Consider the following 12730-nt stretch of genomic DNA (forward strand, 5'->3'; position numbering starts at 1 on the left):
ATCGCTGAGCGCAATGTGGTGCTGATCACCTCAGGAGGCATGCATAAGTAGGTTTCAGTACACACTGTCTGCCTTATTTACATAACCACAGCAAAACAATCCTTGAGCATCTTAACTTTATAAGTGTCATACCATCTTATGTCAGGAGGCAGATTACAACATATTGGTTGTGGAATGAGAATGCCAACCAATGTTTATAATATAATAATATGCCATTTAGCAGACGCTTTTATCCAAAGCGACTTACAGTCATTTGTGCATACATTTTTACGTATGGGTGGTCCCGGGGATCGAACCCACTACCTTGGCATTACAAGTGCCATGCTCTACCAATTGAGCTACAGAGGACCACGTTGTTTGACTTAAGAACAACCTTATAGCAGTTTGAGTACAACAAAGCAGATTTTCAGAGTAATGACAGACAGCACATCAGTAAAGTAACTGACTCGGGACATTAAACCTAAACTGTATGTTGGCATTACATTTTATGTGCTGGATAAATCACAAATCTTCTCCAGTCCACAGGGAACTGGCAACAGTTTTCCTTAAAGGCATGACACCGCAAACAGCTATCAGTGATAGCGTAATTTACTTTCAATTGTGTGGAAACGGTTGAGTTGGACACTAACTCCAACACGAATACCAGACAGCATCTTGTCTCCTCACAATGGACTTCATGAACCTGGAATACATTCAAGATTTTAATGTAGAGAAGTTTGAATTCCAACAAGTGTTTTTTAAATTTGACCCATAATTGACACTAGTTTAATTATACAAGTCGTCAATTTTCCTATCAAATACTGTATATCATATCAGCATACAGCAGAGGAGTATATACTACAAAGCAGGATCAAGGAGTTAGCCAGATAACTTCCCTCAATATTCTGAAATAACTAAGCTTGAAATGGGCTAATTAACTCAACAACCAAACACACAAATCTAAGTTAATCTTTCTAAATGAATCAGAAAATCAACAGTTATTTCTGGTTGTTTATCAAAGTAAGCTGACTAACTCATTGGTTCTGCTTTGTAGTATACCCCTCAGAGGTCCTGAAAGATGTGCCTGCAGGAGGTGTAAGTAATGCCTGCGAAGCACTTATAAATCATACATTGGATTTGTATACATTTTATACACTGCAACTTCAAGTTTCAAAAGTAGTCTACAAACCTGTCCCTTTCTGCGGATCTTGGTTCGTCTGAACTTCTCTCTGTGTTTGACTCTGGGATTGCGGTCAATCTTCTTCCTCTTCGATGTAAGCCCTTTGTTCTTGACCATCTGCAGAAAGGAACGAGCAGCATGTACAAATGTTAATAAAAAAATGTTTTAGCCCTTTTTCATGATATCCACATCTCTTACAGTCTTGTCCCATCGCTGCAACTCCTGTGCGGACTCGGTAGAAGGTCGAGAGCCAGGCGTTCTCCGAAACACGACCCTGCCAAGCTGCACTGCTTCTTGACACACTGCTCGCTTAACCCGGAAGCCAGACGCACCAATGTGGCGGAGGATACGCCGTACAACTGGTGACCGTGTCAGCGTGCATGCGCCCGGCCCACCACAGGAGTCGCTAGAGCGCAATGGGACAAGGTCATCCCGGCCGGCCAAACCCTCCCCTAACCCGGACGACGCTGGGCCAATTGTGCGTCGCCTCATGGGTCTCCCGGTCGCGGCCAGCTGGGACACAGCCCGGGATCGAAGCTGGATCTGCAGTGCCTTAGACTACTTCGCCACTCGGGAGGCCCCAGCATGTACAAACTAGACTAATGGTTTAAACCAGGAAGGGAATATAATACTCTTACATACAAAGCACAAGAATAATCTGATCCGAAGGTCATGATTTGATGTACTGGGAGACAATGTTTTCTTATACTGTGCTTTGTACAATGAGTATGGAAACGAGACATGGAAACAAGTTCATATTGTACATGAAGGCAAAGCTGTACAATAAATAATTGCTGCTGTATACTTTAATGTGTGTGTAACTCATTTCTACATGTTTAAAGTATAATACTCAGAGGGTGAGACACTGTACCTTGTAGGTAATGAGTCTCTTGGCATCTGGATCCAACTCCTCTTCATCTCCTGCCTCCTCCAATCTGCAACAAGGAAATAGATCTCCCATCAAGCCCTGCCCATCTCATTCCTACTCTGAACTTGAATAAATGTACCCGGGTAACACTCACCCTTCCTCAACCTGTGGGTCCTTGCACTTCCTCTTCAGTTTCAGCCTCTCCTCCACTCCTCTGTAGAAGCGCAGGGCAGCCTCCTCAACCAAATCAGAGTATGAGTCTTCAGATGATTCAGCCCCAACCTCTTCAAACACCTGACAACATAGGGACCAATCCAGCTTAGATGTAGACTCAGCGAAATGACATTGCCACGAGCAGCACTTCAGATATTGCGATGAGCGAGATGCAAGACTTCCCTCTCACACAGTATCTGCACATGTGCATAGGTCTGCATGGTCGCAACAGGACCAAAACAGCTGATACGTTTACCCTCACGCTTCAATGCTTACTTCGTCCATCTACATCATATTGCTGAGTATACCTTTAAAGGGAGCAAACTCCTACACTGACAGACAGACACACACAATGAGGACAACAGTGAAATGCTGTTTCTTTGCTTTGATAGAGCTAGAGGCTCAAGCATCTATACTTAGTTGTTGACAATGTGACAACCCGAAGAAGGGTTAGATCTTAGTCCTCCTCACTAAGATTGGCAGCCAATCGTTTCTGAATATTCTTAGCTTCTTCCTCTTCATCCTCTGCCTCCACCTCTTGCTGAGATTTTCCCTCTGCAACAACAAAGAAGTGTATTCTACGATGATTCCCAGTGAGTTGAATTTTGAACCTGTCTGGATGATAGAGGGAATAGTTTGTTTGATGAACAGCCTTAGTCAAACAAACTATTCCCTCTATCATCCAGACAGGTTCAGAATTCAACTCACTGGGAATCATCGTAGAATACAGGTCATGGTCTCAATAGTATGAATTGACTAAATGGAAAATACTCACTGGCAGCCACATAATCAGTCATAGAACATCTTCTTCCTGTTTCCCCATGCCATGTCATTGGGGAGATCTAGGAGAGAAGACACCACATTTATAATGTTTATTCAGCAAAATACACATGCACAAACAAACATGACGGAAAATGTATAGCTAAGATGGGTGTGGTCCTCTGTAGCTCAGCTGGTAGAGCAAGGCGCTTATAACGCCAAGGTAGTGGGTTCGATCCCCGGGACCACCCATACACAAAAAAAAATGTATGCACGCATGACTGTAAGTCGCTTTGGATAAAAGCGTCTGCTAAATGGCATATTATTATTATTATGGCTCAATGGCTGAGTAGGTACAGTAACTGTTACAGTATGTTGATATGGGCTGTGTGATTACCATCATCCTTCTTCCCTTCCAGATCACTGTCCATATCATCCTCCTCCTCCTCTTCCTCAGTCAGAGAGGTCCAGAGCCATCACTTCCTCCTGCAAACAACATGATACTCATCAGCTCAATGTGATAGCTGCATGGGTAGCTAAGTCATTCAAGTTCTACTCCCATTGCGACGTCATCACTCCCACATAGGTCATTATCAATAAAACGTCACAATAAGGTGCAGAGCGTTCGATTTGCCTGCTGGGGGGCAGGGAGACCCCCAGCTCCGCTAAAACCATTGACAACTGCGTGCCGTTTTCAAGGGATTGTTAAATAAATATGAACTATTTGGTTGTAATATCATCACCTCTTGAAAAGCATAGTCAGGACAACAAATGTCAGATTATTCCATGCAAAACAGTTGCTCACATTTAGCTCTATCATCAGAGTTACACAGCAAGTAACCACATGTTTTTCATATTCAGTAAACATCAGTTGATCATGTATTTTCTGATTCGTCAGGGTAGCCTCCCGATATCTCAATATTGGCCACCATTAATTTTTTAAATATTCAATTAAAGTGATCTATACCTGACAAGTATGAGTGGCTTAGGTTAATTTCCCATCCTTTGTGGGCTCTGCCTGTCAAGCAGCAGAAGGGCACATTTGCCGATGTACTGTTAGCTGATGTTTACTTTGCAAGCTACCGGTAGAAACTTTGTACAGTTGGCTAAATATAGTGGTAAGTAGACCTAATGTACTTTTTTCTCCAACCAACGTAGGCCTACCTTAAGAAGTTAGCTAACATTATCCCCTTTCAACATAGTTTTTAATTGTTTAATCACAATTTCTGCTGACAGACATTGATGGACCACGTCAAATTGGCTAGCTAGCTAATATCTGATCAAATCAAATGTTATTGGTCACATACACATATTTATATGGCTAGTTAACAAGCTAACTTTCAGGGGATGAACTAGATGGTGATGACAGTAGTCCGACTGACAACTTGGACGAAGACTTGCCGATGTCAAGCGCTTTCCAAAAGCCTAATCTCTGAGGAAGCATGTTAAATGACACGTCAAATAAATAGGCTACCCTCACGTATATGAAAATAAATTATCAATTGATGTTTACTCATCATGAAAAGCATGCAGTTACTTGCTGTATAACTGATGATAATGGAATAATCGGAAATGTGTAGTTTTGACTATGCTCTTCAAGAGGTGATGACATTAAAACCAAATAATTATAACATTTATTTAACAATCCCTTGAAAAACGGCACGTAGTTGTCAATGGTTTTAGCGGAGCTGGGGGTTTCCTTGCCCCCCAGCAGCAAAATCCAACGCTCTGCACCGTATTGTGATGTTTTATTGATAATGACCCATACTGTTTACTTGCAGTTGACTCACCTCTTCATCACCATCTTCCTGGTCACTGTCCATCTGAAGTCCACATGCCAGGAGTTTCTATAGTGGCAAAGAGAAACAACAACAAGACTCACTGAATAGGGCTCAAAGATTTCAGAAAATAAGTTTAACTATGCAAATAGACTCACCGAGATTTTGGCATCATGGAACTCATCGACCTTGTCCTTCGTATACTGTGAGGACCTCTTTTGAAAAGATTGTACATTATTGAAAGGAGATTGAATGGAAACTTGAAATTGGTCTAAAGCAGTGGTCACCAACCTTTTCTGAGTAAAGATCACTTTCGCAGTCAAAAAGCAAGCTGAGATCTACCGCTCTGTTTTTTTTTTTTTTTTACATGACTTTAAAAAATTTAACAATGAGGTTTGTGCAGTAGAACTAATAGCCTACATTTCCACAGCACATTGGCTATATGCCTGGCCTGCCAATATTGTTATTCTCAGAACATACTATATTTGAAAACTGGAGCTTTGATAACATAATTTATCAGTTGGTGTAGCACTTGCAAGGCACAGCTGAGCATAAATTGAAATCATTTGCTTTTTTATTTTACTGGACAGATGGTACCTGCATCTGATGGTCATGGTGCTTTCAAGACAGCTGGGAATTATGACGTCAGTGATTTTCAGGTTGGAAAGTCTGAGCTCTAGAAAGATGCCAGTTTCCGACTTGGAATTCCGAGTTGGATGACCATTCAAAACATTTTCCCCCAGTTGGATCTTGTTTTTTCCCCCGAGTTCCCAGTTGTCTTGAACACACTGAAGTCGAAAGTCGGAGCGTTTCGAGTTCCCAGTTGTTTTGAACATGGCATTCGTCTCAGCGGAGGGAGGGAGAGAGCAGTAGCGGGTCTGTCTCTCACTGTCCCTGCTCTATCATTCCTTTCCTCCGGTGAGACTAACCAGAGACAGACACAGTCTTCCACCTGATGGCAAAACTGCATCTGCACAAATTCATGTTGTTCTTATGACCTGAGAAAGTGAAACATTCCTAGATATTAAAATAGACATTTACATTTGACATTTTAGCAGACACTCTTATCTAGAGCGACTTACAGTAGTGAGTTCATACATTATACATTTTCTCATACTGGTCCCCGTAGGAATCAAACCCACAACCCTGGCGTTGCAAGCGCCATACTCTACCAACTGAGCCACACAGGACAAGCTGCTAATAATAATAAAAACGAAGGACTATCTAGTAGGGTGTTTTACGTTTTGTAATAGTGTTGCATAAAAACAGTGTTAACAGTGCTGAATAAAACTCACTCATAAAAACAGCAGCTCTTGACTGTATTCTTTGACAGTCTCTCTCTGGTCATAATAATAATAATAATATAATATGCCATTTAGCAGACGCTTTTATCCAAAGCGACATACAGTCATGTGTGCATACATTTTTACGTACGTCATGGTTTTAAAAGTTGTGAAATCTCACCTAGGCTAGTATCAAACTTTGCTGTGCCCGAGGTTGTGGAAGCTGTAGGAATGGTGATTTGAGCTACCCGATTGGCCACCACAGTATGCGAACTCGATTTACCACAGATCTCCAGGCTCTGTCGTAGCCGGCCGTGACCGGGAGACCCATGGGGCGGCGCACAATTGGCCCAGCGTCGTCCAGGGTAGGGAGGGAATGGCCGGCAGGGATGTAGCTCAGTTGGTAGAGCATGGCGTTTGCAACGCCAGGGTTGTGGGTTCGATTCCCACGGGAGAATAATACAAATAATGTATGCACTCATTAACTGTAAGTCGCTCTGGATAAGAGCGTCTGCTAAATGACTAAAATGTAAAGTCTCCCGGTCCGCCGGGCGGGCAGGCGGAGTGTCTTCTCAGACAAATGAAATGGTTCAAAATAGGAACACTTTGCCTACCCGGTGCGCAGGGCTTCTGAATCAGTGCACCTAACTCCAACAGCTCAACACGAATAACATACAAAAAGGAACGCAAGCCTTTACTGTTGGCTTTTCTACAGAAATGTTTGGTGGTCAACTAGGAATGCCTTGAAGATCAACCTGTCGATCGCGACCGTCCTGTTGGTGACCACTGGTCTAAAGCAACAATAACTATTGGTCAAGTAAAGTACACACTCCATATAAGCATTGTTGACAATCAACATTGTGCAGATGTTGATGGCATCTCCATAACATCTATACATAACATTCTGCACCTTATCTGGGACAGGCATTTCCTTGTATGCTTCAGGGTCATCTTTGTCAAACTGTTCCTTCTTCTTACATTTTAGTCATTTAGCAGACGCTCTTATCCAGAGCGACTTACAGTTAATGAGTGCATACATTTTTCATACTGGCCCCCCGTGGGAATCGAACCCACAACCCTGGCGTTGCAAGCGCCATGCACTACCAACTGAGCTACACGGGGCCTGTGTCTTCGCCTTTGGTTCTGAGTGGAGCGAGAGAGAAATTGTCACATTCAAGCCAGGTCATCATAAACAATGCAATCCTGCTACCTGAGTTTAATCCAGTCCAAATCAAATCTTATTCAAATGAAATTGTATTGGTCGCGTACACATATTTAGCAGACGTTCTTGCGCGGGTGTAGAGAAATGCTTGTATCCACGATATAAGATCTCCATATTAATACAGGGATCTAAACTAGAGCTACAATCCTGACATCTCCTGTGGCAATTCAAAGTTTAAACGTCTAGCTACTATATCGATCTTGAACTAAAGTCAACTGTTTATACAATTAAATCTAGCTAACGTACCTTAGTGCTCGAACCATGTTGAGTAGCTATCTTATTATGTCGGGAGAACCTTTTAAATTAGTTAGAAATGTGCTCTTTCAAACGGTTAAAAATGCTGTCTCTGTTCCCCTGATTTGACAAACAATAAACTACTGCTAGTGTAACATTTTCTGTTTTAATCCCACGTGCTTCCGGGGTTTCTTCTTCTACGCCGGTTGTCTCGTGGAGAACATGAACATACTTCTAATACCGCCATCTAGCGACTGGAGTGGAACATGACTATTTGGCTGAAAAGTAAACAAACTATGAAAAATATGCATTTTCTCCAATAGAGCGCCACAGTGGAGCTGTCATAATACCCATAAAACCTAGCGGTCAGACAGGGAAATGGTTCCAATCGTTTTTCCACCATTCATTTTTCCCATAGGGGATTTTAGAAACACTTAAAGTAAGGGCTGTGTTTCGTGTAGGCTAAACCTGGCGTGACGTTTTGATAACCATGTAAATCTCTTTCGGACAAGGTGACTTTTATCAATATATTCGGCTCTATTTACTCTCAGATTCGAAAATGCTAATTAAGCCTCAAAGTAGACATCATGCAAGACTACGAATCCCTGCAAGCTCCTGCATGTCATCTCTAGCTGACACTTTTGCTAACAGGTATTGTGTCAATTTAAAACTTGCCCAAGACAGTTCACAGAATTGTCAATTTAAAGAAATGTAGCCAATTTATTCATTACTACATTTAGCTAACATTAGATAGTTAATCCAGAGATTCTTACCTTTGCCTTGATTCGGCAGTCTCATCCAGATCATCATGGCATGTGTAGTTCTTGATGATAGCCACATTAGCAGCAAATTAGTATTTCATTTGTTGGGGATAAATACAGGCGAATATATTGATAAATGTCACCTTGTCCGAGAGAGATTTACACGGTTATCAAATGTCACGCCAGCGTAAGCCTTCACAAAACACAGCCCTTATTTTAAGTGTTTCTAAAATTCCCTATGGGGAAAATTAATGGTGGAAAAATGATTGGAACCATTTCCCTGTTTGACCACTAGGTTTTATGGGTATTATGACTCATACTGTGGTACTTTTATCCTCTGATCCTATACATTTTAGTCAAAGATTTGTATAACTAATCCAAGATAGACCAGAGCCTGTTGTTTCCAATGGGAGCAAATTAATCATAGTGGCCAGAACAAGCAAGGAGGTGGGCAGAGCCAAGCACGAGCTAGTGAGATCCTACTGGCGCATTCTAACATTTATTTGCATATTTCCGTTAGGGAACACCTACTCTGTGAAGTGCTGTGCAATAATTCAATTAGTCCTTGCACTCCTTCTAAACAAGGCCATTTTTAGAAACTTTGGCTAAGGGTAAAGTTACAAAACGCAGTCCACTCTGTTTGTTACCAATTCTAGTTTTAGAAACAGAAAACTGTATGGAGATCAAATGTTTCATCAATGATAAAATGTGCAGAATGTCGGCCAAAATCCATCTCGCTCCATCTTCTCCCACTGCCGGCCACTGGGCTTCCTCTCATCACCATATTTGGTAGTGAGTGGAAACGCCAACTGGATGCTTCACATTTATACATCCGGTGAAATATCTGGCTCATTGTTCTATTTGTGTTTTACTCTCTCCTGGACTATCAAATCTAGTGTATTTATGAGGACAGAGACATGGTTAATCACAATGACAATACACAAAATGTCACATGATTGAATGCTATATTAGAAATATCAAGCTGTGTGAATGCCCAATAGGAAAAGTAATATATGGCAATATATGTATATTACTTATTTGTTTTATATGGGCATATATGGTGGAAACATATACAGTGCCTTCAGAAAGTATTCATACCCCTTGACTTATTCCACATTTTGTTGTGTTAAAGCCTTTTTCTCACCCATCTACACACAATACCCCATAATGACAAAGTGAAAACATGTTTTTAGAAATGTTATCACATTTATTGAAAATGAAATACAGAAATATCTCATTTACATAAGTATTCACACCCCTGAGTCAATACTTTGTAGAAGCACCTTTGGCAGCGATTACAGCTGTGTCTTTCTGGGTAGGTCTCTAAGAGCTTCCCACACCTGGATTGTGCAACATTTGCCTATTTTTCTTTTCAAAATTCTTCAAACTCTGTCGAATTGGTTGTTGATCTTTGCTAGTTAACCATTTTCAGATCTTGCCATAGATTTTCAAGTGGATTGAAGTCAAAACTGTAACTCGGCCACTCAGGAACATTCACTGTCTTCTTGGTAAGCAACTACAGCGTAGATTTGGCTTTGTGTTCTAGGTTCTTATCCTGCTGAAAGGTGAAATCATCTCCCAGTGTCTGGTGGAAAGAAGACTGAACCAGGTTTTTGCCTGTGCTCAGCTCCATTCCATTAATTTTTATCCTGAAAAACTCCTTAACGATTCCAAGCATACCCATAATATGGTGCAGCCACCACTATGCTTGAAAATATGGAGAGTGGTATTCAGTAATGTGTTGTATTGGATTTGCCCCAAACATTACACTATTATTGCCCACAGAGTGAGTCCATGCAACTTATTATTATTATTTGTTAAGCACATTTTTACTCCAGAACTTATTTAGGCTTGCCATAACAAATGGGTTGAATGCTTATTGACACAAGACATTTCAGCTTTTCATTTGTAATTAATTTGTAAACATTTTGAATAAAAAATTCCACTTTGTCACAATGGGATATTGTGTGCAGACCAGTGAAATTCATTTTCAATTCAGGCGGTAACACAGCAAAATGTGGAAAAAGTCAAGGGGTGTGAATATTTTCTGAACAGACTGTATGCTTGTATAAGTATCCACAAATCAGTACATACAGTACCAGTCAAAAGTTTGGACACACCTACTCATTCCAGGGGTTTTCTTTATTTTTACTATTTTCTACATTGCAGAATAATAGTGAAGACATCAAAACTATGAAATAACACATATGGAATCATGTTGTAACCAAAAAAGTGTTAAACAAATCAAACTATAATTTATATTTGAGATTCTTCAAAGTAGCAACACTTTGCAATGATGACAGCTTTGCACACTTGGCATTCTCTCAACTAGCTTCATGAGGAATACTTTTCCAACAGTCTTCAAGGAGTTCCCACATATGCTGAGCACTTGTTGGCTGCTTTTCCTTCACTCTGCGGTCCAACTCATCCCAAACCATCTCAATTGGGTTGTGGTCGGGTGATTGTGGAGGCCAGGTCATCTAATGCAGCACTCCATCACTCTCCTTGGTCAAATAGCCCTTACACAGCCTGGAGGTGTGTTTAGGGTCATTGTCCTGTTGAAAAACAAATGATAGTCCCACTAAGCGCAAACCAGATGGGATGGCGTATCGCTAGAGAATGCCGTGGTAGCCATGCTGGTTAAGTGTGCCTTGAATTCTAAATAAATCACAGACAGTGTCACCAGCAAAGCACCTCCACACCATCACACCTCCTCCTCCATGCTTCACGGTGGGAACCACACATGCGGAGATCATCCGTTCACCTACTCTGCGTCTCACAAAGACACGGCGGTTGGAACCAAAAATCTCAAATTTGGACTCATCAGACCAAAGGACAGATTTCCACCAGTCTAATATCCATTGCTCGTGTTTCTTGGCCCAAGCAAGTCTCTTCTTCTTATTGGTGTCCTTTAGTAGTGGTTTCTTTGCAGCAATTTGACCATGAAGGCCTGATTCACGCAGTCTTCTCTGAACAGTTGATGTTGAGATGTGTCTATTACTTGAACTCTGTGAAGCATTTATTTGGGCTGCAAGCTGAGGTGCAGTTAACTCTAATTAACTTATCATCTGAAGCAGAGGTAACTCTGGGTCTTCCTTTCCTGTGGCGGTCCTCATGAGAGCCAGTTTCATCATTGCGCTTGATGGTTTTTGAGACTGCACTTGAAGAAACTTTCAAAGTTCTTCAGATTTTCCGTATTGACTGACCATCATGTCTTAAAGTAATGATGGACTGTCGTTTCACTTTGCGTATTTGAACTGTTCTTGCCATAATATGGACTTGGTCTTTAACCAAATAGGGCTATCTTCTGTATACCACCCCTACCTTGTCACAACACAACTGATTGGCTCAAACACTTTAAGAAGGAAATAAATTCCACAAATTAACTTTTAACAAGGCACACCTGTTAATTTAAATGCATTCCAGGTGACTACCTCATGAAGCTGGTTGAGAGAATGCCAAGGGTGTGCAAAGCTGACATCAAGGCAAAGGGTGGCTACTTTGAAGAATCTCAAATATAAAATATTTTTCATTGGTTACTACATGATTCCTTATGTGTTATTTCATGGTTTTGATTTCTTCACAATTATTCTGCAATGTAGAAAATAGTAAAAATAAAGAAAAACCCTGGAATGAGTAGGTGTGTCCAAACTTTTGACTGGTACTGTATACGTCACATAAACAGTGGCTTGCGAAAGTATTCACCCCCCTTCGCATTTTTCCTATTTTGTTGCCTTACAATCTGGAATTCAAATGGATTTTTGGGGGGTTTGTATCATTTGATTTACACAACATGCCTACCACTTTGAAGATGCAAAATATTTTTTATTGTGAAACAAACAAGAAATAAGAAAACTTGAGCGTGCATAAATATGCTTAGTGGTGTTGCAGTCTCTGGGGCCTTTCAGAACAGGTGTATATATACTGAGATCATGTGACAGATCATATGACACTTAGATTACACACAGGTGGACTTTATTTAACTAATTATGTGACTTCTGAAGGTAATTGGTTGCACCAGATCTTATTTAGGTGCTTCATAGCAAAGGGGGTGAATACACATGCACACACCACTTTTCCGTTATTTATTTTGTATAATTTTTTGAAACAAGTAATTTTTTTCATTTCACTTCACCAATTTTGACTATTTTGTGTATGTCCATTACAAGAAATCCAAATAAAAATCCATTTAAATTACTGGTTGTAATGCAACAAAATAGAAATAACGCCAAGGAGGATGAATACTTTAGCAAGGCACTGTATGTTGAAATATACAACATATAATCACTGGAAATTGATTTTAAATTATGGAATTAAAAGTTAAAGGAGAAGGATAGGCTACAACGACCAAGAGTCAATAGCTGCTGTTGGCAGACCGACACAACGGGAGACCTACACAATGACAAGAGCCAAAAGTAGTCCCCGGAAATGGAATACTACGTCACATATGTGC

The 12730-nt window shown here is 40.8% G+C and overlaps 1 pseudogene; it reads right to left on the reverse strand.

The window, feature by feature from the left end:
- Positions 1-270: 270 nt before the first annotated feature.
- LOC121575761 lies at positions 271-7039 on the reverse strand (annotated as a pseudogene).
- Between the last annotated feature and the right edge of the window lie 5691 nt (positions 7040-12730).

This window comes from Coregonus clupeaformis, chromosome 10 (assembly GCF_020615455.1).
Source record: "Coregonus clupeaformis isolate EN_2021a chromosome 10, ASM2061545v1, whole genome shotgun sequence".
Taxonomy (NCBI): domain Eukaryota; kingdom Metazoa; phylum Chordata; class Actinopteri; order Salmoniformes; family Salmonidae; genus Coregonus; species Coregonus clupeaformis.